The sequence below is a fragment of the Macaca mulatta genome, chromosome 6 (genome assembly GCF_049350105.2).
Source record: "Macaca mulatta isolate MMU2019108-1 chromosome 6, T2T-MMU8v2.0, whole genome shotgun sequence".
Taxonomy (NCBI): Eukaryota; Metazoa; Chordata; class Mammalia; order Primates; family Cercopithecidae; genus Macaca; species Macaca mulatta.
The window spans coordinates 108,679,526-108,706,206 of record NC_133411.1 but is presented as its reverse complement, the minus strand read 5'-3'; positions in this window follow the sequence as shown (position 1 = coordinate 108,706,206).

The following is a 26,681-nucleotide window of genomic DNA, read 5'->3' as shown; positions in this document are numbered from 1 at the left end:
ACTTGTGTATGCTGAACTATTCTTGCATCCAAGGGATAAATTCTCCTTGATTCTAGAGCATGATTTTATAAATGTTCTGTTGAATTGACATGGCCAATAAAATAAATCCAAATAAGAATGAAAGAGGTAAAACAATCTCTGTTTGCAATGACATGATCCTATATACAGAAAACTTTAACATTTCCACACAAAAACTCTTAAAATACATATTGTATCCTATAAAGTTGAATGACACAAAATTAATATACAAAAATTAATCACGTTGCTGTAATCTAACAATATATTATCCGAAAAAAGTAAAGGTAACACCCATTTCCAATAGCATAAAAATGAATAAAATAAAAATAATTTAACCAAAGAGGTGAAGATTAGACCTTGATAAATGCAAGAGATGAAATAAATTAAAGGAGGCACAATAAATGGAAAGATAACCAGTGTTTATTGATTAGAAGACTTAATGTTGTTAAAATGTCCATATTACTCAAAGTCATCTAATGTTATTCCATCAAAATCCCAATGACCGTCTTTTATAGAAATAGAAAAACAATCCTAAAATGTGGCCGGGCGTGGTGGCTCAAGCCTGTAATCCCAGCACTTTGGGAGGCCGGGACGAGTGGATCACGAGGTTAGGAGATGGAGACCATCCTGGCTAACCTGGTGAAACCCCGTCTCTACTAAAAAATACAAAAAACTAGCTGGGCGAGGTGGCGGGCACCTGTAGTCCCAGCTACTTGGGAGACTGAGGCAGGAGAATGGTGTAAATCCGGGAGGCGGAGCTTGCAGTGAGCTGAGACCCGGCTACTGCACTCCAGCCTGGGCAACAGAGTGAGACTCTGTCTCAAAAAGAGAAAAAAAGAAAGAAAAACAATCCTACAATGTATATGAAACCACAAAACATTCAGAATGGCCAATGCCACCCCAAGAAAGATTAAAAAAAGTTGGAGACATCACACTTTGCTATTTCAAAATATATTACCAAGCTACAATAATTAAAACATTATGGCACTGTCATAAAGACAAACATAAATGAATGGAAAAACATAGAGAACCCAGAAATCATTCATATACAGTCAAGTGATCTTTGACAAGGGTGCCAAGAATATATGATGATAAAGGAATAGTCTATTCAACAAATGCTGGGACAACTACATATCTACATGAGAAAGAATAAAATTGGACTCTTATCTTACACTATATAAAAAGATCAATAGATTAATAGATTAAAATCAATAGATTTTAATAGATTAAAAACTTAAACTTAAGAATTACAACTATAAAACTCCTAGAAGAAAACTGTAAAAAGCTTCATGACATTGGTCTTGGCAATAATAATTTCTGGGATTTCATACTGAAGGCATAAGCAGCAAAATCAAAAATACACAAGTGAGACTAGAGCAAACTGAAAAGCTTCCACACAGAAACAGAAAGCTGCCACACAGAAGAGATGAAAGGTAATCTACTGAATAGTAGAAAATATTTGCAAACCTTGTATCCAAAAAAGAGTTAACTTCTAAACTATATAAGCAATTCCTACAACTCAAAGCAAAATATTAAATAACCTAAATAGAAATATGTAAAGACCTTGATGAAATATTTCTTTGAATAAGACATACAAATGGTCAGCAGATATGTGTAAGCATGTTGAATATTGTTAATGATTGGGGAACTTGCAAATCAAAACTATAAGAAGATATCACCTTACACCTGTAATGTCAAAAAAGTTAAATGTTTGCAAAAATGTGGAGAAATTGGGACACATACACTGTTAGTGGAAAAGTATGATACAGACACATGAAAAAATGCTCATCATCACTGGCCATCAGAGAAATGCAAATCAAAACCACAATGAGATACCATCTCACACCAGTTAGAATGGCGATCATTAAAAAGTCAGGAAACAACAGGTGCTGGAGAGGATGTGGAGAAATAGGAACACTTTTACACTGTTGGTGGGATTGTAAACTAGTTCAACCATTATGGAAAACAGTATGGCGATTCCTCAAGGATCTAGAACTAGATGTACCATATGACCCAGCCATCCCATTACTGGGTATATACCCAAAGGATTATAAATTATGCTGCTATAAAGACACATGCACACGTATGTTTATTGCAGCACTATTCACAATAGCAAAGACTTGGAATCAACCCAAATGTCCATCAGTGACAGATTGGATTAAGAAAATGTGGCACATATACACCATGGAATACTATGCAGCCATCAAAAAGGATGAGTTTGCGTCCTTTGTAGGGACATGGATGCAGCTGGAAACCATCATTCTTAGCAAACTATCACAAGAACAGAAAACCAAACACCGCATGTTCTCACTCATAGGTGGGAACTGAACAATAAGATCACTTGGACTCAGGAAGGGGAACATCACACACAGGGGCCTATCATGGGGAGGGGGGAGGGGGGAGGGATTGCATTGGGAGTTATACCTGATGTAAATGATGAGTTGATGGGTGCAGCACACCAACATGGCACAAGTATACATATGTAACAAACCTGCACGTTATGCACATGTACCCTACAACTTAAAGTATAATAATAATAAATAAATTAAAAAAAAAAAAAAGAAAATGGTACAGCAGCCATGGAAAAGAATATAGCTGTTTATCAGAAAAATAAACATAAAACAACCACGATACAATAATCCCACTTTTGGGTGTATATCTACAAACATTGAACTCAGGATCTTGAAGAGCTATCTACACTCTTATGTTCATTGCAACACTACTCACAGTTGCCAAGATATAATATGGAAACAAGCCAAATGCCATCAGCAGATGAATGGATAAAGATAATGTGTCATATGCATACAATGGAATATTAGTCACTCCTTAAAAAGAAGGAATCCTAAAATTTGTGACAATGTGGAAGAACGTGGAGTAAAATAAGGCAATTACAGAAGGGCGAACTGCATGATCTCATTTATATACGGTATTTTAAATAGCCAAAATTATACCAACAGAAAATATTATACTGGTTGTCAAAGGCTGGGGATTGGGGGAAATGAAGAGTTGTTCTTGGAAGTTGTGATCTATGGGTACAAAGTTTTAGTTATGTTAGATGAATATGTTCTAGAGATCTGCAGTACGACATAGTACCTATAGTTAATAATATGGTTTTGTGCACTTCAAAATTGTCGAGATCTCTTGTTAAGTTTTCTTAACAAACATAAAACCCCAAACAAAATACCCACAAACCCAATAATAATAAATAAAAAGGAGCACAAGTAAACTTTAGGAGGTGTTGAATGTGTCTGTTTTTACCTTGATTGTGATGATGCTATCATGCCATTTGCATATATCTAAACTCACCAAACTGTGCATATTAAATATGTGAAATTTTTAAATATCTATTACACGTCAATAAAGCTGTTAAAGGAAAATATTCCGTTACAATAAAAATAGTGAAATCGACTATTTCCAATAATTTCCCCAAAAGCCAGAGCAAAGAACAAAAAAACATGACTAGAAGCATTATGCATTAATGATTAAGAACATAAATTGAACTGCTTACTAATTTAGTGATCTTGGATTAGCTACTTAACTTTTTGTGTCTCTGCATTCTCATCTCTAAGAGAGAGATAATTATTCCACTACTTTGTAAGGTTTTTTTAGTGTAAATATAAGGTTTTTTACTAAAAATAAATAGAAAATATCTTAGTAGTCACAAAAATCCAGAAAGAATTATCAATTAATTATAAAATAGCCGGGCGCCGTGGCTCACGCCTGTAATCCCAGCACTTTCGGAGGCCGAGGCGGGTGGATCACAAGGTCAGGAGATCGAGACCATGGTGAAACCCCGTCTCTACTAAAAATACAAAAAATTAGCCAGGCGCGGTTGTGGGCGCCTGTAGTCCCAGCTACTTGGGAGGCTGAGGCAGGAGAATGGCGTGAACCCGGGAGGCAGAGCTTGCAGTGGGCCGAGATCACGCCACTGCACTCCAGCCTGGGCGGCAGAGCGAGACTCCGTCTCAAAAAACAAACAAACAAAAAAAATTATAAAATAAAGTATAAAAATCTGGACTTTAGAATAAAACATGTGGAATTTAAGATCAGGTAAATTACATTTTAATAATTAATATGTGAGATAGAGGAATTAGATCACTTATCAAAAGAAAAAGAAAAAATTCTCAGAAGACCATTTTTCCTGGATCAAGAAAAATCAACTACAATTATAATAACAAACGCCCAAAACATAAAAACTTTAAACCTTCAGTTTGGAAAGGTTTATTGACTGCCAAATAATAATATTGTTTTAAAAATCGAAATATTCCTTAGGGAAGTAAGTCATGACACATACATAAAATGGAATAATGAACAGCATGACACAAGACTGAGTGATTTGAGGGAAGAAATAGTCATAATTTGCTTTTCAGAGAGGAAAAGTAAAACAATGTTAACTTCGGTATAAATGAACTCACATAGAAATAAATATGTGTGGTATTTGAATAAGTGGACTAAAAGAAAAAATTGAAAACGCTTCTTTTAAAAGCAAGTCTTCTTGCACACTACATTAGGTAGAAAAGAGAGATATGAGAAATGTTATCAATATGCTACACCAAGGAAAACATCTTTAGTTTAGATTATTATCTTAATAAGAATGACGTTCTCACACTAAACAAATAATTTTGAAGCTGCATTTAAAACTTTATCTCCTTGATAGTTATGTTTACAGTAAGCAATTATATTTAAAGGAAGGCATTTAAAGGAATGTTCTCTAAGAAATTATCTGTGTTTGAGGATAAACAGATTGCATCCTGTAACTTGTTTGTTTATTTCCAGATATGAGTCCTTGAAGCAAAGGCAAAGGAATAACATCAGGAGAGCAAATACTGCTAGGAGGGAATTGAAAATAAAGGAAGTCACATACCTGATATCAGAGAGACATTTGGGACGCTCTGCTGGTTGGATAAGGAGATAGTCACAGAAACAAGAAGGTCTGTGCAATGAAGGTATACGCATCTTAGTGTTTCAATAAAAAGGATTTAAGCATGTGAATGTATACACACCAGTCAATAAGTTGTGTTTCAATGCACAAAACATATACTTTCAGAGGTAAAATGCAGAGGTTTAAACAAAGGGCACACATGTACAATAGCTCTGCCTAAGGCCTCTGCATTTCCAACTCAGTGAGGGTTGCCAGAGGCAACTTCATGTGCAATGAACTTATCTAGCTTTAAAAATGAGAATTCAGGTTAAAGCCTTTTATTTTATTACCATGACAGAGTACCATGAGGTAAATGCAAGGTTCTGGCAAAAGAAAAAGTGTGCCTGTAGTAAGTCTAAAATGTCTACTCTTTTCATGCTAACATTATTAAAGATGCTAAATAAGATTTCATATCTTCAAATATTTTCAAATAGTAAAATTTCATTTATATATATTGTTGTGGAATATATAACTTCTTCTCCAATTTTGGCATTTCTATCATCTCTCTTTCAAAATATATTAAATCTCATAGTAGTTATTTTCTGCATTACAGGCTTGAGCTATAAACTTTAAAATCTGATGAAAATGATGAATCGTTTCTCCATAAAAAATGTGCATTCATGCATGGAAAAATATGCAAATAATTTCAAGCCATTTGTGGACTCCTTGAGGGCAAAGTTTAAAATCTATGCTCCAGAGAAGATATATGTAAGCAGGCCTTTGCTGTTTCCAGAATCAAAATCACCTCCACTACAGCAGAGGAGACTGGCTTAGGGTTAATGATTGAGCGCACATTGAATAGTGCATGCACAGCTTCTTGAGTGCAAGAAGATCATCAAACAGGAGTGACTTTGCATGAATAATGGATGGGTATGTTTTTTCTCTTTGGTTTGTGTTAGCTGCAAAGGTTAAAAAAAAGAAAAAAAAAGTTAAGGTCTCAGATAATAGAAAAACCAAATAAAGCAAATCCCAGAACTTCAGGCTCTGACCTAGAACACTATAGACACAACAGATAAGAGGCCAAAAATGCTGATTTGGGGCAAGGGTCCACAAACTAAATCCAGTCACCTGTTTTGTATTGCCCACAAACTAAACATGTTATCTACATGTATAAATAGTTTTTAAAATTTAAAAATAACATTTCATGAGATTTAAATTCAGTGTCCATAAAGTGCTATTGGAACACAGCCAAGTTCACCTGTTTACAAGTTGTTTTCTGCTTTCTATTGTTCTGTAAGAGCAGAGCTGAGTAGTTTTAATAGAGACCATATGTCCTTGTTTATTATTCCATTTTCATACTGCTATGAAGAAATACCTGAGACTGGGTAATTTATAAAGAAAAAGAGGTTTAACATACTCAGAGTTCTACGTGGCTGGGGAGGGATCACAATCATGGGGAAGGTGAAAGAAGAGCAAAGGCACATCTTACATGGCAGCAGGCAGGAGAGTGTGGCAGGGGAACTGCCCTTTATAAAACCATCAGATCTTATGAGACTTATTTACTATCACAAGAACAGCACCGGAAAAATCTGCCCCCATGATTCAATTACCTCCCACTGGGTCCCTCCCACGACACATAGGAATTATGGGAGCTACAATTCAAGATGAGATTTGGGTGGGGACACAGAAAAACCATATCACCTGGAAAGCCTAACATATTTATTATTTAGTCCTTTACTTAGAAAATTTGCTGAACTCTGACTTAGAGAATGTGGGTAATTAAATATAGTACTGTGGCAAATCAATCAGTAGAGTAGGTTTGCCACAAAAGCATGATGCAAAAGGTTGTACTTATTTATGTTTTTGTTGTTGTTGTTGTTGTTGTTGTTGCTGTTGTTTTGAGATGGAGTCTTGCTCTGTCACCAGGCTGGAGTGTAGTGGCACAATCTTGGGTCACTACAACCTCTGCCTCACAGGTTCAAGCGATTTTCCTGCCTCAGGCTTCCGAGTAGCTGGGACTACAGGTGCCTGCCACCATGCCCAGCTAATTTTTGTATTTTTAGATGGGGTTTCACCTTGTTGGCCAGGATGGTCTCAATCTCTTGACCTCATGATCTGCCTGCCTCGACCTCCCGAATGCTGGGATTACAGGTGTGAGCCACCGCACCCAGCTTATATGCTTCTGTATGAAATGGAGTTTCAAAATAATTTCTTTTTTGCGAGTCTATGGATAGAAGCAAGTCAATCAGTCCACACACTTTAAAGGAAATGGATATTTCCTTACTGTGTTTTCGAAATGCAAAAGGGAACTATCTTAGAGTTATGTTCCTTATGTTCTTTACTGCATACATTATGAGAGCTCTACATTGCTGTCTTCTATTAAGGCATAAAATATTTTATATAATAATTGTTAAGTGGTATATGTTGAGAAAAGTATATAAATCATAAGTATATTATACAATGAATATCTAAAATGTGAATACACTCACATAACTACCATTCAAACCTAAAAGTATAAGACTAACTCTGAAATCCTTTACCACGTTTCATGGTCATTCTTTCTACCTCTTATACAAGTAGGTCCTAACCTGACCTCTAAAATAATAGACACGTTTTTGTTCTTTATATAATTTTCATTTGAATCTTGCTTCTTGTGCTCAACATTATATATGTTATGTAATTCATTCAAGTTCCCTAACATGAGATCATTTATTTATATTGATCTATTCTGTCCAATTATAAGTATGTATGTAAAAATACATATCATCATGTATGACCTGCTCTTCAAAAAACTGTGTTTTATATCAAGTTTAGGGTTATTTCTATTATATACAAGTGGAATTGCTAGGCCATGGGACATATATAAGTTTATTCTTGGGAGTTACATTGGTAGACTTTGCCAAACTGTGGAACAAACCCACAATGCTACCAAAAAGTTGTGAGAATTCCAGTTACTCCAGATTTTCATCAATGTTATAAATTGATAATTTAACAAAAATAGTTATTTGAGTGGGTGTATAGAATAATTAAATTCTGGTTTTAATTGTAATCCTCTAACAAATACCATGTGGTAGGACTCAACTACCTGATTTAAATTTTAGTATAAAACTACAGTAATAATAAAACAGTATTGTACAATTAGATAAGCATCAATAGATTAGAACAGAGACTAAAATTAAACTCTCACATATATAAACAATTTTCTTTTTTGAAGAAGAAGACAGATTTGTTTTTATTTATTTATTTATTGTGATTATATTTTAAGTTCTAGGGTACATGTGCACAATGTGCAGTTTTGTTATATATATATACATGTGTCGTGTTGGTTTGCCACACCTATTAACTTGTCATTTACATTAGGTATTTCTCCTCATGCTATCCCACCCTAATCCCCCCACCCCACGATAGGACCCGGTGTGTGATGTTCCCTGCCCTGTGTCCAAGTGTTCTCATTGTTCAATTCCCACCTGTGAGTGAGAACATGCAGTGTTTGGTTTTCTATCCTTGTGATAGTTTGCTCAGAATGATGGTTTCCAGCTGCATCCATGTCTCTACAAAGGACATGAACTCATCCTTTTTTATGGCTGCATAGTATTCTGTGGTGTATATATGTCACGTTTACTTAATCAAGTATATCATTGATGGACATTTGGGTTGGTTCCAAGTCTTTGCTATTGTGAATAGTGCCACAGTAAACATATGTGTGCATGTGTCTTTATAGTGGCATGATTTATAATCCTTTGGGTTTAATTCCAGTAATGGGATTACTGGCTCAAATAGTATTTCTAGTTCTAGATCGTGGAGGAATTGCCATATTGTTTTCCACAATGGTTGAACAAGTTTACAGTCCCACCAACTGTGTGAAAGTGTTCCTATTTCTCCACATTTTCTCCAGCACCTGTTGTTTCCTGACTTTTTAATGATTGCCATTGTAACTGGTGTGAGATGGCCTCTCACTGTGGTTTTGATTTGCATTTCTCTGATGATCAGTGATAATGAGCATTTTTTCATGTGTCTATTGGCTGCATAAATGTCTTCTTTTGAAAAGTGTCTGTTCATATCCTTTGCCCACTTTTTCATGGGGATGTTTGATTTTGTCTTGGAAATTTGTTTAAGTTCTTTGTAGATTCTGAATATTAGCCCTTTTTCAGATGAGTAGATTGCAAAAATTTTCTCCCATTCCGTAGGCTGCCTGTTCACTCTGATGGTAGTTTCTTTTGCTGTGCAGAAGCTCTTTAGTTTAATTAGATCCCATTTGTTGCTATTGCTTTTGGTGTTTTAGTCATGAAGTCCTTGCCCATGCCTGTGTCCTGACTGGTATTGCCTAGGATTTCTTCTAGGGTTTTTATGGTTTTAGGTCAACATTTAAGTCTTTAATCCATCTTGAATTAATTTTTGTATAAGGTGTAAGGAAGGGATCTAGTTTCAGTTTTCTACATATGGCTAACCAGTTCTCCCAGCACCATTTATTAAATAGGGAATCCTTTCCCTATTTCTTGTTTTGGCCAGGTTTGTCAAAGATCAGATGGTTGTAGATGTGTCATGTTATTTCTGAAGCCTCTATTCTGTTCCATTGGTCTATATTTTTGTTTTGGTACCAGGAAAGGAACAACCAGTACCAGCCACTGCAAAAACATGCCAAATTGTAAAGCCCATCGATGCTAGGAAGAAACTGCATCAACTAACGGGCAAAAAAAAAAAAAAAAAAAAAAAACCACCAGCCAACACCGTAATGACACGGTCAAATTCACACATAACACTATTAACCTTAAATGTAAATGGGCTAAATGCCACAATTAAAAGACACAGACTGGCAAATTGGATAAAGAGCCAAGACCCATCAGTGTACTGTATTCAGGAGACCCATCTCACATGCAGAGACACACACAGGCTCAAAATAAGGGGATGGAGGAAGATCTGCCAAGCAAAAGGAAAGAAAAAAAAAAAAAAAAAAAGCTGGGGTTGCAATCCTAGTCTGTAATAAAACAGATTTTAAACCAACAAAGATCAAAAGAGACAAAGAAAGCAATTACATAATGGTAAAGGGATCAATTCAACAAGAAGAGCTAACTATCCTAAATATATATGCACCCAATACAGGAGCACCCAAATTCATAAAGCAAGTCCTCAGAGACTTAAAAAGAGACTTAGACTCCCACACAATAATAATGGGAGACTTTAACACCCCACTGTCAATATTAGACAGATCAACAAGACACAGGCTTAGCAAGGATATCCAGGATTTGAACTCAGCTCTGCACCAAGAAGACCTAATAGACATCTACAGAACTCTCCACCCCAAATCAACACAATATACATTCTTTTCAGCACCACATCACCCTTATTCCAAAATTGACCACATAGTTGGAAGTAAAGCACTCCTCAGCAAATGTAAAAGAACAGAAATCATAACAAACTGTCTCTCAGACCACAGTGCAATCAAATTAGAACTCAGGATTAAGAAACTCACTCAAAACTGCACAACTACATGGAAACTGAACAACCTGCTCCTGAATGACTGCTGGGTAAATAACGAAACGAAGGCAGAAATAAAAATGTTCTTTGAAACCAATGGAAACAAAGCCACAGTGTACCAGAATCTCTGGGACACATTTAAAGCGGTAGGTAGAGGGAAATTTATAGCACTAAATTCCCACAAGAGAAAGCCAGAAAGATCTAAAACCAATACCTAACATCACAATTGAAAGAACTAGAGAAGCAAGAGCAAACACATTCAAAAGCTAGCAGAAGGCAAGAAATAACTAAGATCAGAGCAGAACTGAAGGAGATAGAGACACAAAAAACCCTCCAAAAATCAATGAATGCTAGTTGTTTTAAAAGATCAACAAAATTGATAGACTACTAGCAAGACTAATAAAGCAGAAAAGAGAGAAGAATCAAACAGAAGCAATAAAAAATGATAAAGGGGATATCACCACCGACCCCACAGAAATACAAATTACCATCAGAGAATACTGTAAACACCTCTAAACAAATAAAGTAGAAAATCTAGAAGAAATGGATAATTTGCTGGACACTTACACTCTTCCAAGACTAAACCAGGAAGAGGTGGAATCTCTGAATAGACCAATAACAGGCTCTGAAATTGAGACAATAATTAATGGCCTGCCAACCAAAAAAAGTCCAGGACCAGACAGATTCACAGCTGAATCTACCAGAGGTACAAAGAGGAGCTGGTACCATTCCTTCTGAAACGATTCCAATCAATAGAAAAAGAGGGAATCCTCCCTAACTCATTTTAAGAGGCCAGCATCATCCTGATACCAAAGCCTGGCAGAGACACAACTAAACAAGAGAATTTTAGACCAATATCACTGATGAACATCCATGCAAAAATCCTCAATAAAATACTGGCAAACCAAATCCAGCAGCACATCAAAAAGTTTATCCACCAAGATCAAGTTGGCTTCATCCCTGGGATGCAAGCCTAGTTCAACATATGCAAATCAATAAATGTAATCCATCACATAAACAGAACCAAAGACAAAAACCACAAAATTATCTCAATGGATGCAGAAAAGGTCTTCGACAAAATTCAACAGCACTTCATGCTAAAAACTCTCAATAAACTACGTATTTATGGAACGTATCTCAAAATAATGAGCTATTTATGACAGACCCACAGCCAGTATCATACTGAATGGGCAAAACCTGGAAGAATTCCCTTTGAAAACCGGCACAAGACAGGGATGCCCTCTCTCACCACTCCTATTCAGCATAGTGTTGGAAGTTCTGCCCAGGGCAATCAGTCAGGAGAAAGAAATAAAGAGTATTCAGTTAGGAAAAGAGGAAGTCAAATTGTCCCTGTTTACAGATGACATGATTGTATATTTAGAAAACGCCATCGTCTCAGCCCAAAATCTCCTTAAGCTGATAAGAAACTTCAGCAAAGTCTCAGAATACAAAATCAGTGTGCAAAAATCACTAAAATGTACAGCATTCCTATACACCAATAGACACAAAGAGGGCCAAATCATGACTGAACTCGCATTCACAACTGCCACAAAGAGAATAAAATACCTAAGAATCCAACTTACAAGGGATGTGAAGGACGTCTTCAAGGAGAACTACAAATCACTGTTCAACAAAATAAAAGAGGACACAAACAAATGGAAGAATATTCCATGCTTATGAATAGGAAGAAAAAATATCATGAAAATGGCCATACCGCTCAAGGTAATTTATAGATTTGATGCCATCCTCATCAAGCTACTAATGGCTTTCTTCACAGAATTGGAAAAAACTACTTTAAAGTTCATTTGGAACTAAAAAAGAGCCTGCATTGCCAAGACAATCCTAAGCAAAAAGAACAAAGCTGGAGGCATCATGCTACCTGACTTCAAACTGTATTACAAGGCTACAGAAACCAAAAATACATAGACAGGTTTTAAAAAATAAGTAAATGAAACACAATTCAGGAAACATCATCTGTTCAACAAATAGTGCTGAAATATTTGAGCATGCAATGCAAACAAATGAACCTTCACTGCTACATCAGTTTATATAAAACATTAACTCAAGATAGATCATACACTACAATGTAAGAACTAACTCTAAAATATTTTAGAAGAAACATAAGAAAAATATATTTGTGTCCTTGACTTAAGCAAAGTTTTCTAAGACACATTGCAGAAATTATAAATTTCAGTTGTATTTGAATGACACTGTTAAGAAAATTAAAATATAGGAGACACATTGAGAGAAAATATTTGCAAAACACAATAGAAAAAGAGCTTGACTTCAAAATATATAAAAATTTCTTTCAATTCAATGACAAAATGATAACAAATATAAAAATGGAAACTTGTCTGGTCTGAAAATGAACAAACACTTCACTAAGGTGTATGCATGCATGGTAAATAAGACCATGATAAAATGCTCAACATTAAATAGTTATAAAGGAAATACAAATGTGATCATAACAGATATACAATATGCCTGCTAAATTGGCTAAAATTAGAAAGACTGACACGACCAAGTGCTTGAGAAGGGAAGCTGGGACTTTCAAGTAACAGAGGGGGTAAGCAAATAGCTGGTCAAATGCAAAATTGTTTAGCAATTCTGGAAAATTGTTTGATAGATTTTAATGAACTCAAACATAAACTTACTGTAAGACTCAGTAATCTCAGAGCTAGGAATTTATCTAAGAGAAAAAAGAATAAATATCCACACAAAGACCTGTTGGCAAATACATACAGGGCTATAATAATAACACTCCCATCCAACAAAGAAACAAATTTGATCAACTACGATTAAATAAACACACATTGATACACTTACACAGCAATAAAAAGAAGCTGACTATACTACCGTTACTTTCATCTACAACTACTATGTGAAAGAAAAGTGATGAACACCCCTCATAATTCTTTTCATATTACATTCTGGAATAAAGCAATGTAATAAAGAGAACAGTTCAATGCTTACCTGGGGATGAACAGGTGAGGGGTTGACTGAAATAGAACATGAAAGAACTGTTTGGAGTAAAGGAAGCTTTCTATATGTTGATTGAAGTAGCGATTGCACAACTGTATACATTTATTAAAATCCTGAAAGTGTACACTTAAAATGATTAATTTTGTTATACAGAAGTTAACTCCAATAAACCTAACTTTGAAAAAATTTCACTTTCAATTTTTGTAATTTTTTTCTAATCTTGCTTCACTTTTTCACCTAGGGTGTAACCCTCCAGACATCTCTACTGAAAGCTTTAGGGTTTGCCAGGGCCTTTCTTTATTGGTTAATTCCCCTCAGTAATGAGACTGATAAAGCTTTTCTATAAACTTAGGAGGTCACACTCAAATCAGTGTGTTCCCCTTATCTCTAGGACCAAGGTCCCTCTTCAGCTTGCCTCTATTTTCAAACTAATGATTTTATAAAATATTTTAGCTCTTATTGTTACTCCTGCATAAATGTTGATCTAATATGAGATAATTCAATATGGCTGGCAGCAAAGTCTTTAGTCTGTCTAGAGGGCTATTTTGAAAATATAATATATACTGGGAAAGCCTAGTGGCATATTAAGCAACCTGTGTGTAAATCAGGACTTCACAATGCTTTGTACAGAATAACATATGTGAAGATATCCAAGAAAGTTAAAACTTTCTATGCTAAACTAGCATGAGATGTATCATATTTTGAACTGATCTAATTAAGTCCAGGGAATTCTCTATGGTGGAACAGGTCGGCTTGCATAGTATGTCTCACATTCGTTCCAGGGTAGAAATTGATCATTATGAGATTATCCCATATTGCTGACAAACAATCAGAGGATTATAATAATAAACAGTAGGATCAAATCTAATTCATATGTCTTACAAAATACATATATTTGGGACTAATGGAGGTCTTACATTTAACATTCATTATTGAAGATAACTTGATAATTTCACGGTTTTCTGTGTCAAGAGGCAAAGATTATAAAAATTATTCTACTCTAATGAAGCAGTCGGAAGGAAGACAAAGTACACCACTTTTTTTTATTATTTTGTCGATGCTCCTTCTTTAAGTACTTTGATGGCAGGTAGCTTAATTTCCTTCTTATGACACAATAAGTTTTCAATGGTTTTGTTTGTTTTAATTAGTGTCGGAGGGGTATTAAGAGCATGATTTGGCTCCTCATTTCATCTACTCCACTTTCTTTTTCATCTACTTCTGATTATGCATGTATGTTACATCTTTTGAAATCATCTCACAGTTTTTGAAGGTTATATTCTTCTTTTAGCGAAAATATTTTTTGCCTTTCTGCATTTCAGTTTGGGAATTTTTCAGTGACCTGTCTTCACACTCACAGGTTCTTCCTCAACCATTTTCAGTCTATTGCTAAGCCCATCACCAGTGTTCTTCATTTATGTTGCAGTGTTGAAAACATGGAACTTTTTTTTTCAATCCTTTCTTATAATGGATTCTTTGGTTTGTTTACTCGTCTGTTTTTGCATGTTGTCCACCTTTTATTAGAGTCATAAACATATTAATCATGTTTTATCGTTAAATTATTTGTCTAATAATTCCAAAATCTGTATTGCCTCGAAGTCTGATTCTCACGTTAGCATCTCTTTTTTTTTTTTTTTTTTTTTTGAGATGGAGTCTCGCTCTGTCACCCAGGCTGGAGTGCAGTGGCGCTATCTCGGCTCACTGCAAGCTCTTCCCCCCGCTTTTTTTTTTTTTTTGGTAGAGACGGGGTTTCACTGTGTTAGCCAGGATGGTCTCAATCTATTGACCTCGTGATCTGCCCGCCTCAGCCTCCCAAAGTGCTAGGATTACAGGGCTAAATTAGCATCATTTTCTTCACATTGCTTTTTCCCCATCTTTTAGCACAACTGGTAATTTTGTTGCTGTTGTTGAAAGCCAGACATGAAGTATCAGGAGTTGAAGAAAATAGGTCTTCCTTGCGAAGCTTTACATTAAACTAGTCAGCAGTAGTTTATGTTAATATTTCTTGTAAGTTCCAGAGGCTTCAACTTCCTCTTGTGTTCCCTTTTTCTCTCCCTTGTTGTGTTTGAATTTCGTAAGAACTCCTCCATAAACAGAGTCTTTGCCTTGAAGATCTTTCAGCTATAATTTACTGCTGTCATACTACAGCCCTGTTAATGTGGTGGTCATGGGAAGTATTGTACAATCTTATGGTTAGATGTCTGTCTTTTATTGGGCCTGTGGTTATGGGCTATGATCTCCAGGAGGGTTTCTTAGTTTCCCCCACATTAACAGAGGCGGCTGGAGTTGGGTTAATGCCCTTCTTCCTAAGTGGAATAAGACTTATGTAATGGCTTTTCAGGAGAGGAAAGGGCTTTGTTAGAGGGAATATTCTGGGACTATAAAAATTGCCACATTTCCCCTCCTTTGCAGGAACCACAAGGGAATCTGTCCTAGCTCATCACTTTGAGAACCTGGTGAGGCTTCTGAAGGAAAAACTCACAAAAGGGTGGAGCCTCCCTAAGACTTCAGCCTCTTGGAGTTTCTCTTTCATATGCTAGTCTTCACACAGCCTAGAGCAACACAACAAAAATGTCATTTTAGTGTTTATGCCTCCCTCAGCTGCTGCTCAAGGTTAACAGGTCCCTTGACTGTGAATACCTGTATTCACCTGCATCTCTAGACCTCAGAGTGGCTGTTTGCCTTATGACCTCAATTATTCAATGGGTCCAAGAAAAGCTTTGATTTTTGGGTCCTTTAGCTTTCTTCTTGATGTAAGGATACATGTGACAACTTCCAAGTACTTTATATGTCAAAGTTGAAACCTGAAGTTCTCTGTCTCCTCATTGAATTTCCTGCTATTCCTGTCATTTGTTGTCCACATATGCTCCTGCTTTTGTCTATCAACTAGATATCTCTGCTGTGATTATGTAGGATCACATGATTACTTATTTCTAAACACTTTCGTGCATTTCATCTAATATTTTTTGTTTCATAATTGACTTGGTATCTTCAACGTTCAGCTTTCTTGTTTCTATAATGCACAAACCACGGTGACAATGGACACTCCACTTTACAAAACACATCTGCAACATTCAAGAAAAAGAAATACTGAGCTTGAGTTAGAAACAACTTCAAATTTTCAAATTTCAATTAAAAATAAAAACAAAAAAAAAGTTGGAGCACATTTTAAAATGAAACACATCTAAAGCACTTCAGTAGGAATATTTCAAGATGAATTTTACTTTGAAATTGTATTGCCTTTTCATTAATGATGGATTGGTTTCAGAGATGGACTACATTATGACAATCACAATAAATGATCTTTAAGGTCCCTAAACTTCTCAGAATAGCAACTCTAAAGTTAGTCCAAAAGAAAGTGTTTACACTCTGTGGTATTATAGTTTTACATATCATCTCCATATTTCAGGATGACATAATTGTAATTAAAAAAAGAAAGTAGTAATAAAAACATGGAAAATTATGCTTAATTATAATGAAAAGTGTACACTAATTGTAAAGTTAGATTGCTGCTTCTCTTAATTAAGCTGTGGACATAACAAATAGCTATTCAATAATCCTTTTGTAACTTGGATTATAGGCATCATTCAAAGAGGAAATAACAAAAGCATCACTAAAGTACGAAATGTACTAATTACACAAATTTCGAGAAACAAATTTCACCTATAAAGACACACATATAGTGAAAATAAAGGGATTAAAAAAGTATATTCCATACCAATGGAAACCAAAAATGAGCAGAAGTCACTATACTTCTATAAGACAAAATAGATTTAAAGGTAAAAACCATAAGAAGAGACAAAGAACATTACTATCTAATGATAAAGGGTTTAATTAAGCAAGAGGATGTAACTATTTTAAATATATATGCACCCAACTGTTGAGCACCCACATAGATACAGGAAATATTAGTAGAGCTAAAGACAGAGATAGGCCCCAGTACAACAATAGCTGGAGATTTCAACATCCCACTTCCAGCATTGGACAGATCTTCCAGATGGAAGATCAAGAAGGAAACATCAGACTTAATTTTCACTATAGACCAAATGGGTCTAATGGATATTTACAGAACATTCCATCCAGCTGCAGAATATACATTTTTTCCCATGGTTCATGGATTCATCTCAAGGATTGACTGTACATTAGTCACAAAACAAGTGTTAAGACATTTTTAAAAAATTGAGATAGCATCAAGCATCTTCTCTGACCACAACAGAATAAGGCTAGAAATTAATAACAGGAGGAATTTTGGAAACTATACAAATTCACGGAGATTAAACAATATGCTCTTGCATGACCAGTAGGTCAATGAAGAAATTAAGAAGGAAATTGAAAAATTTCTTGCAACAAATGATACTGGAAGCACAGCATACCAAAACCTATGGAATAAAACAAAAGTAGTACTAACAGGGAAGTTTATAGCCATAAGTGCCTACCTCAAAAAAGAGGAAAAACTGTGAATGAACAATCTAATATTTCATATCTTAAAGAGCTAGAAAATCAAGAGCAAACCAATCCCAAAATTAGAAGAAAGTAAATCATAAAGATCAGAGAAGAAATAAATGAAATTAAAAAAAATAAAAAGAAATAAATGAAATTGAAATGAGTAAAACAATACAAAAAATCAATTAAAAATAAGCTCTATTTTTGAAAAGTTAAACAAAATTCAGAAACGTTTAGCCAGAAATCAGAAATGAGAGAGACATTACAACTGATACTGCAGAAATTCAAAGGATCATTAGTGGCTACAATGAGGAGTTCTCTGACAATAAATGGAAAAATCTGGAAGAAATTGACAAATTCATAAATAAATACCACCCACCAAGATTGAACCAGGAGGAAATCCAAAAGTTTAACAGACCAACAACAAGTAATGAGATCAAAACCATAATACAAAACCTCCAAGTAAGGAAAAAAAAAAAAAAAAAAAAAGTCCAGGACCTGATGGTTTCATGGCTGAATTTTACCAGACATTTAAAGAATTAATACGAATCCTACCAAAACTATTCGAAAAAATAAAGGATGAAGGAATACTTCTTAATGCATTCTACAAGGTCAGTATTATCCTGATATCAAAACCACACAAAGATACATAAAAAAATCTACATGCTAATGTTTCTGATGAATATTGGTGCAAAATTCCTCAACAAAATACTAGCACACTGAATTCAACAATACATTAGAAAGATCATTCATCATGACCAAGTGGGCTTTATTCCTGGGATGTAAGGATAGTTCAATGTGTGCAAAGAAATTGATATGATACATGATATTAACAGAATGAAGGATGAAAAATATATGATCATTTCAATACATGCTAAAAAAGTACTTGATGAAATTCAACATTCCTTCATGACAAAAATCCTCAAAAAACTAGGGATAGAAGTAACATACCTCAACATAATAAAAGTCATATATGACAGACACACAGCTAGTATCCTACTAGGAAAATCTGGGGAAAATCTGAAAACCTTTTCGCTAAGATCTGGAACATGACAAGGATGACCACTTTTATCACTGCTATTCAGTATAGTACTGGAAGTCTTAGCAAAAGCAATTAGACAAGAGAAAGATATAATGGACATCCAAATTAAAAAGGAAGAAATTGAATTATCCTTGTTTGCAGATAGTATGATCTTATATTTGGAAAAACCTGACGGCTTGACCAAAAAACTACTAGAACTGATAAATTAAGTAAAGTTGCAGAATACAAAAAACATACAAAATTAATAGCATTAATAGCATTTCTATATGTCAACAATGAAAGATTTGAAAGAGAAATAATTGGACCATTTAGTCCATTTACATTTAAGGTTAATATTCTTTCTTTTTTTTTTTTTTTTTTTTTTTTTTTGAGACGGAGTCTCGCTGTGTCTCCCAGGCTGGAGTGCAGTGGCGTGATCTCGGCTCACTGCAAGCTCCGCCTCCCGGGTTCACGCCATTCTCCCGCCTCAGCCTCCCAAGTAGCTGAGACTACAGGCGCCCGCCACCACGCCCGGCTAGTTTTTTGTATTTTTAGTAGAGACGGGGTTTCACCATGTTAGCCAGGATAGTCTCGATCTCCTGACCTCGTGATCCACCCGCCTCGGCCTCCCAAAGTGCTGGGATTACAGGCTTGAGCCACCGAGCCCAGCCTACATTTAAGGTTAATATTCTAATGTGTGAACTTGATCCTGTCATTATGATATTAGCTGGTTAATTTGCCGTTAGTTGATGCAGTTTCTTCCTAGCATCGATGGTCTTTACATTTTGGCATGTTTTTGCAATGGCTGGTACCGGTTGTTCCTTTCCATGTTTAGTGCTTCCTTCAGGGTCACTTGTAGGGCAGGCCTGGTGGTGACAAAATCTCTAAGCATTTGCTTGTCTGTAAAGGATTTTATTTCCCTTTCACTTATGAAACTTAGTTTGCCTGGATATGAAATTCTGGGTTTAAAATTCTTTTCTTTAAGCATGTTGAATATTGGCCCCCACTCTCTTCTGGCATGTAGAGTTTCTGCCGAGAGATCTCCTGTTAGTCTGATGGGCTTCCTTTTGTGGGTAACCCGACCTTTCTCTCTGGCTGCCCTTAAGATTTTTTCCTTCATTTCAATTTTGGTGAATCTGACAATTATGTGTCTTGGAGTTGCTCCTCTTGAGGAGTATCTTTGTGGCGTTCTCTGTATTTCCTGAATTTGAATGTTGGCCTGCCTTACTAGGTTGGGGAAGTTCTCCTGGATGATATCCTGCAGAGTGTTTTCCAACTTGGTTCCATTTTCCCCCTCACTTTCAGGCACCCCAATCAGACATGGATTTGATCTTTTCACATAATCCTGTACTTCTTGAAGGCTTTGTTCATTTCTTTTTCCTCTTTTTCCTTTAGACTTCTTTTCTTGCTTCATTTAATTCACTTGATCCTCAATCTCTGTCAGTTCGTTTATGGCCTTCTCTGCATTGATTATTCTAGCTATCCATTCTTCCATTCTTTTTTCAAGAATTTTAGTTTCTTTGCACTGGCTATGTAATTCCTCCTTTAGCTCTGAGAAGTTTGATGGACTGAAGCCTTCTTCTCTCAACTCGTCAAAGTCATTCTCCGTCCAGCTTTGATCCGTTGCTGGCGATGAGCTGTGTTCCTTTGGAGGGGGAGATGTGCTCTTATTTTTTGAATTTCCAGCTTTTCTGCCCTGCTTTTTGCCCATCTTTGTGGTTTTATCTGCCTTTGGTCTTTGATGATGGTGACATACTGATGGGGTTTTGGTGTAGGTGTCCTTCCTGTTTGTAAGTTTTCCTTCTAACAGTCAGGACCCTCAGCTATAGGTCTGCTGGAGATTGCTTGAGGTCTACTCCAGACCCTGTTTGCCTGGGTATCAGCAGTGAAGGCTGCAGAAGATAGAATATTGCTGAACAGCGAGTGTACCTGTCTGATTCTTGCTTTGGAAGCTTCATCACAGGGGTGTACCCCACCATGTGAGGTGTGGGGTGTCGGTCTGCACCTAGTGGGGGATGTCTCCCAGTTAGGCTACTCAGGTGTCAGGGACCCACTTGAGCAGGCAGTCTGTCCGTTCTCAGATCTCAACCTCCATGTTGAGAGATCCACTGCTCTTTTCAAAGCTGTCAGACAGGGTCGTTTGCATCTGCAGAGGTTTCTGCTGCTTTTTGTTTAGCTAGCAGACAAACAGAGAGTCAAATATTGAATGAACTTCCATTCACAATTGCTACAAAGAGAATAAAATGCCTAGGAATCCAACTGACAAGGGATGTAAAGGACCTCTTCAAGGAGAACTACAAACCACTGCTCAGTGAAATCAAAGAGGACACAAACAAATGGAAGAACATACCATGCTCATGGATAGGAAGAAACAATATCGTGAAAATGGCCATACTGCCCAAGGTTATTTATAGATTCAATGTCATCCCCATCAAGCTACCAATGAGTTTCTTCACAGAATTGGAAAAAACTACTTTAAAGTTCATATGGAACCAAAAAAGAGCCCACATTGCCGAGACATTCCTAAGCCAAAAGAACAAAGCTGGAGGCATCACGCTACCTGACTTCAAACTATACTACAAGGCCACAGTAACCAAAACAGCATGGTACTGATACCAAAACAGAGATATAGACCAATGGAACAGAACAGAGCCCTCAGAAATAATACCACACATCTACAGCCATGTGATCTTTGACAAACCTGACAAAAACAAGAAATGGGGAAAGGATTACCTGTTTAATAAATGGTGCTGGGAAAATTGGCTAGCCATAAGTAGAAAGCTGAAACTGGATCCTTTCCTTACTCCTTATATGAAAATTAATTCAAGATGAATTAGAGACTTAAATGTTAGACCTAATACCATAAAAACCCTAGAAGAAAACCTAGGTAATACCATTCAGGACATAGGCATGGGCAAGGACTTCATGTCTTTTTTTTTTTTTTTTTTTTTTTTTTTTGAGACGGAGTCTCGCTCTGTCGCCCAGGCTGGAGTGCAGTGGTGCAATCTCGGCTCACTGCAAGCTCCGCCTCCCGGGTTCACGCCATTCTCCTGCCTCAGCCTCCCGAGTAGCTGGGACTACAGGCGCCCACAACCGCGTCGGGCTAATTTTTTGTATTTTTAGTAGAGACGAGGTTTCACCGTGGTCTCGATCTCCTGACCTTGTGATCCGCCCGCCTCGGCCTCCCAAAGCGCTGGGATTACAGGCGTGAGCCACCGCGCCCGGCCCAAGGACTTCATGTCTAAAACACCAAAAGCAACAGCAAGAAAAGCCAAAATTGACAAATGGGATCTACTTAAACTAAAGAGCTTCTGCACAGCAAAAGAAACTACAATCAGAGTGAACAGGCAACCTACAGAATGGGAGACAATTTTTGCAATCTACTCATCTGAAAAAGGGCTAATATCCAGAACCTAGAAAGAACTCAAACAGACCGGGCGTGGTGGCTCAAGCCTGTAATCCCAGCACTTTGGGAGGCCGAGACGGGTGGGTCATGAGGTCAGGAGATCAAGGCCATCCTGGCTAACATGGTGAAACCCCGTCTCTACAAAAAAATACAAAAAAACTAGCCAGGCAAGGTGGCGGGTGCCTGTAGTCCCAGTTACTTGGGAGGCTGAGGCAGGAGAATGGCATGAACCTGGGAGGCAGAGCTTGTTGTGAGCTGAGAACTGGCCACTGCACTGCAGCCTGGGTGACAGAGCGAGACTCCATCTTAAAAAAAAAAAAGAAAAAAAAAAGAACTCAAACAAATTTACAAGAAAAAACAAACAACCCCATCAAAAAGTGGACAAAGGTTATGAACAGACATTTCTCAAAAGAAGACTTGCATACAGCCAACAGACACATGAAAAAATGCTCGTCATCACTGGCCATCAGAGAAATGCAAATCAAAACCACAATGAGATACTATCTCACACCAGTTAGAATGGCAATCATTAAAAAGTCAGGAAACAACAGGTGCTGGAGAGGATGTGGAGAAGTAGAAACACTTTTACACTGTTGGTGGGATTGTAAACTAGTTCAACCATTATGGAAAACAGTATGGCGATTCCTCAAGGATCTAGAACTAGAAGTACCATATGACCCAACCATCCCATTACTGGGTATATACCCAAAGGATTATAAATCATGCTGCTATAATGACACATGCACACATATGTTCATGGCGGCACTATTCACAATAGCAAAGACTTGGAATCAACCCAAATGTCCATCAGTGACAGACTAGATTAAGAAAATGTGGCACATATACACCATAGAATACTATGCAGCCATAAAAAAGGATGAGTTAGTGTCCTTTGTAAGGACATGGATGCAGCTAGAAACCATCATTCTCAGCAAACTATCACAAGAACAGAAAACCAGACACCGCATGTTCTCACTCATAGGTGGGAACTGAACAATGAGATCACTTGGACTTGGGAAGGGGAACATCACACACTGGGGCCTATTATGGAGAGGGGGAGGGGGGAGGGATTGCATTGGGAGTTACATCTGATGTAAATGACGAGTTGATGGTTGCTGACGAGTTGATGGGTGCAGCACGCCAACATGGCACAAGTATACATATGTTACAAACCTGCACGTTGTGCATATGTACCCTAGAACTTAAAGTATAATAATAAAAAATAATTTAAAAAAAGAAAAAGAGATAAAGATGTAATCCCATCTATATGAAATTGAAATAAATGAAATTGAAGTGAGTAAAACAATACAAAAAATCAATGAAAAAATAAGCTCTATGTTTTGAAAAGTTAGACAAAATTCACAAACCTTTAGCCGGAAATCAGAAATGAGAGAGACATTACAACTGACACTGCAGAAATTCATATATGTAGTTAAATATCTAGGAATTAACATAGCCAAAGTGAAATACCTAAATAACGAAAACTACGAAATACCGATGAAAGAAAGTGAGAGTTGTTTTTATGCTAAAATCTTCATAGACAAAGAAAGTAGGGTTAAAGAAACCTATTCTTTAAAACTCATTGAAATATAACTTATGGTTTGGAAATGGTGAGTTTAATGACTATTTTCTATGGTTGAAATGTTCTTTTTATGTCCATTAGATCAAGTTTAATTTTCCGTTGTAAAAATTTGTATTTTAATTTTTTGGGAGAAGTGTTGAAACCTCTCATTAATTTTTTAAAAATCTGTTTAAAAATTTGTTAATTTTTGCTTTCAAGTTTTTAAATATAAATTACTATCCAAATACAAGTCTAGAATTTTCACATCTAGTGAGCTGATTGAACATTTTTATCATAGAATAGAGACCTTTTTATTCCTAGTAATGTTGTTTGCCTTGGAGCCAATTTTGCCTATGTTACTGTATCTATAACATTTTAGTATTTTTTGTTGAATTTACACTTTTGCAGAAAAGTATAATATATGTAATATAGAACTCAAAGAAAGAATATGAAGTATATATACCAACCTAATTAGGAAATCCAATGTTGCCAGCACCTCAGAAGCCCACCTATAAACTCTCCTAGTCCTTATCTCCTCACTCCCCTAAGGGTAATTCCTATCCCAACTTTTGATATCATACTTTAGTTTCTGTTGTTCTTGAACTTTATATAAATATTTCATGTAATAGGTATTCTTCTGTGTCAGTATTTTTATTTGCCTTAGCTGTAGTGTGTTCATTTAAAGTATTTTATTGTATGCACAAACTATAATTTTTAACCATTCTACTGATGATGGACATTTAAATTGTATCAAGTTTGGAACTTTCACAAATAATACTGCTATGAACATTGTACTTTTCTTTGGCACACATATGAATTTTTATATTATGTATTTACTGAGAAACAGAGGAAACAGAGTTGCCAGATAAAACACAAGATACCCAATCAAATGAGAATTTCAGATAAACAATAAAAAATAAAGTTAGTATATTTATGTCCCAAATATTGCGTGCATGCATTTATGCTAAAAATGTGTATTCATTGTTTATTGAAAATTCACATTTAACTGAGTTTCATGCATTTTTATATACCAAATTTGGCAACCCTACATAGAAATACATATTAAAAATAAATAACAAAACCTCCCTGTGGTCAGAAAAGTATTCTATTATACTATATCTTCTAGAAATTTTCTTGTTAGGCCTTTAGATATATAGTCTCTCAGATTAGACTTAGTTGTTGTTGTGAAGTTTCATTTGGTTACTTTTCATATTTTATTTTTTTACAAATAGCTATCCAGTTACACTAGAAAAACTATCACTTCTTTGGTAGTACACAGTCCCACCTAAGGTTTCACCAAAATCTACTAAAATATGTGAAGATTTAAAATGGTATAACATTAAATCTATAGATTAATTTGGGAAGAAATAAAATTTGTAAAATATATAGTGCTCAAACCATAAACTTTCTATAGTTTTCCAGGCATTTAGGTCATTAATTTTTCAAAATATATTTTAGTGTGATCTGTGTCTAGGTCTTGAACATATTTTGTTGAATTTCTTTCTAAATACTCGATGTTTTTGTTGCTTTTTAAGTAGTTATATTTTTTGAAAATTTCTGTAATTAAATTATTGGAAACAATCCACCATTTTCTCCATATATTTTTAACAATTGTGATTTTTGTAATACCTTAGCAATGTTATTCTCTACCAGGTAACTGTAGGAACATTTAAGGAAATAATCCTGCATAGTTTTATTCATTATTAAATCCACAGTACCTAGCTCAATGTATGTCACATAGTAGACAATAAATAAATACTTGCTGCAATCTTTGCAAGAAATGTCTAACCCCCAGGATTTGAAAATCGACCCTCAGTTCCACTTACATAGAATATTTGGTTGGGAGATATATTTTCAACACATAAGTACCAACCTTCAAGATGTAATTACATAGTAATATTTTCCTTACAGTTTTCCTATTCTAGAAACACATGGGATTGTTTAATTTAGGAGATGTGGGTGTGAATGTTAAGGATTAATTACATAACACAACAGGATGAATTTGGTAAAATGATCTTTAGAATTCACTTTTCGCTATTTTAACAAATAGTTAAAATACTGGGACATATGTGTACAGTAAAGCTACTAAGATTTTGTCTGCATTACTATAATCCAGAGAAGAGGCTAGATCCATCCAACAGACTTGATCAAACCTTATGTTGCATTTAGTTCAGAAATCCAGATCTTTATTAGGAGTAATAGTCATAATACCTGTAAGGAAAGCAAACAAACAGGATAGGCATGTCTAAAGAAACTATGCTTGATTTTTTTTTTCTTTTAATCAACAAAGAGAATGTTACATATATCCTTAAATGTCTTGAGCTCATGACAGCTTCTGTCTTACTCTTTGCTGCTCCATTGTAATGAGGATCAAGGATAAAGCATTATTTTAAAAAATCTGTTTTGGATAGATATTTAAGAAACGTTGTAATAATTAGATTTTCCCAAAGATGTAAATGGTCTATCATTCTGCCTCCCTCTCTCTTAAGCTAGAATTGCATCACCCTTGTTGCAGAATCCCTGCAGTCTGTATCTCGATTATCTTTTCAATTATCAGGGTTTTTTTTACTGTAAACCATTAGAAAGACATAATATTGTTCCATCTCCTAAGTTATTCTCATATTTTAATAAATAATCAAGAAAATAATAAATGGATGATTTTGTAATCTGAAGAAGTTATGCAGTCATTGTATTCTAATACATGAATACATTTGTTATATTCATATACAGCAAATATATATATATGCATCTTTTAAAGGGGAATTATGGTTCATGAATAAGACAATAACAGTTACGGTGAGTATATGAATCAAGCAAATGGAAGAAGATATTTTCTGGTATCTAAAAAGATTTAAGAGATTATTCATTCTCATAATTTTATTTGAATTAAATGTTGATATGGCCTATTATATTTGAA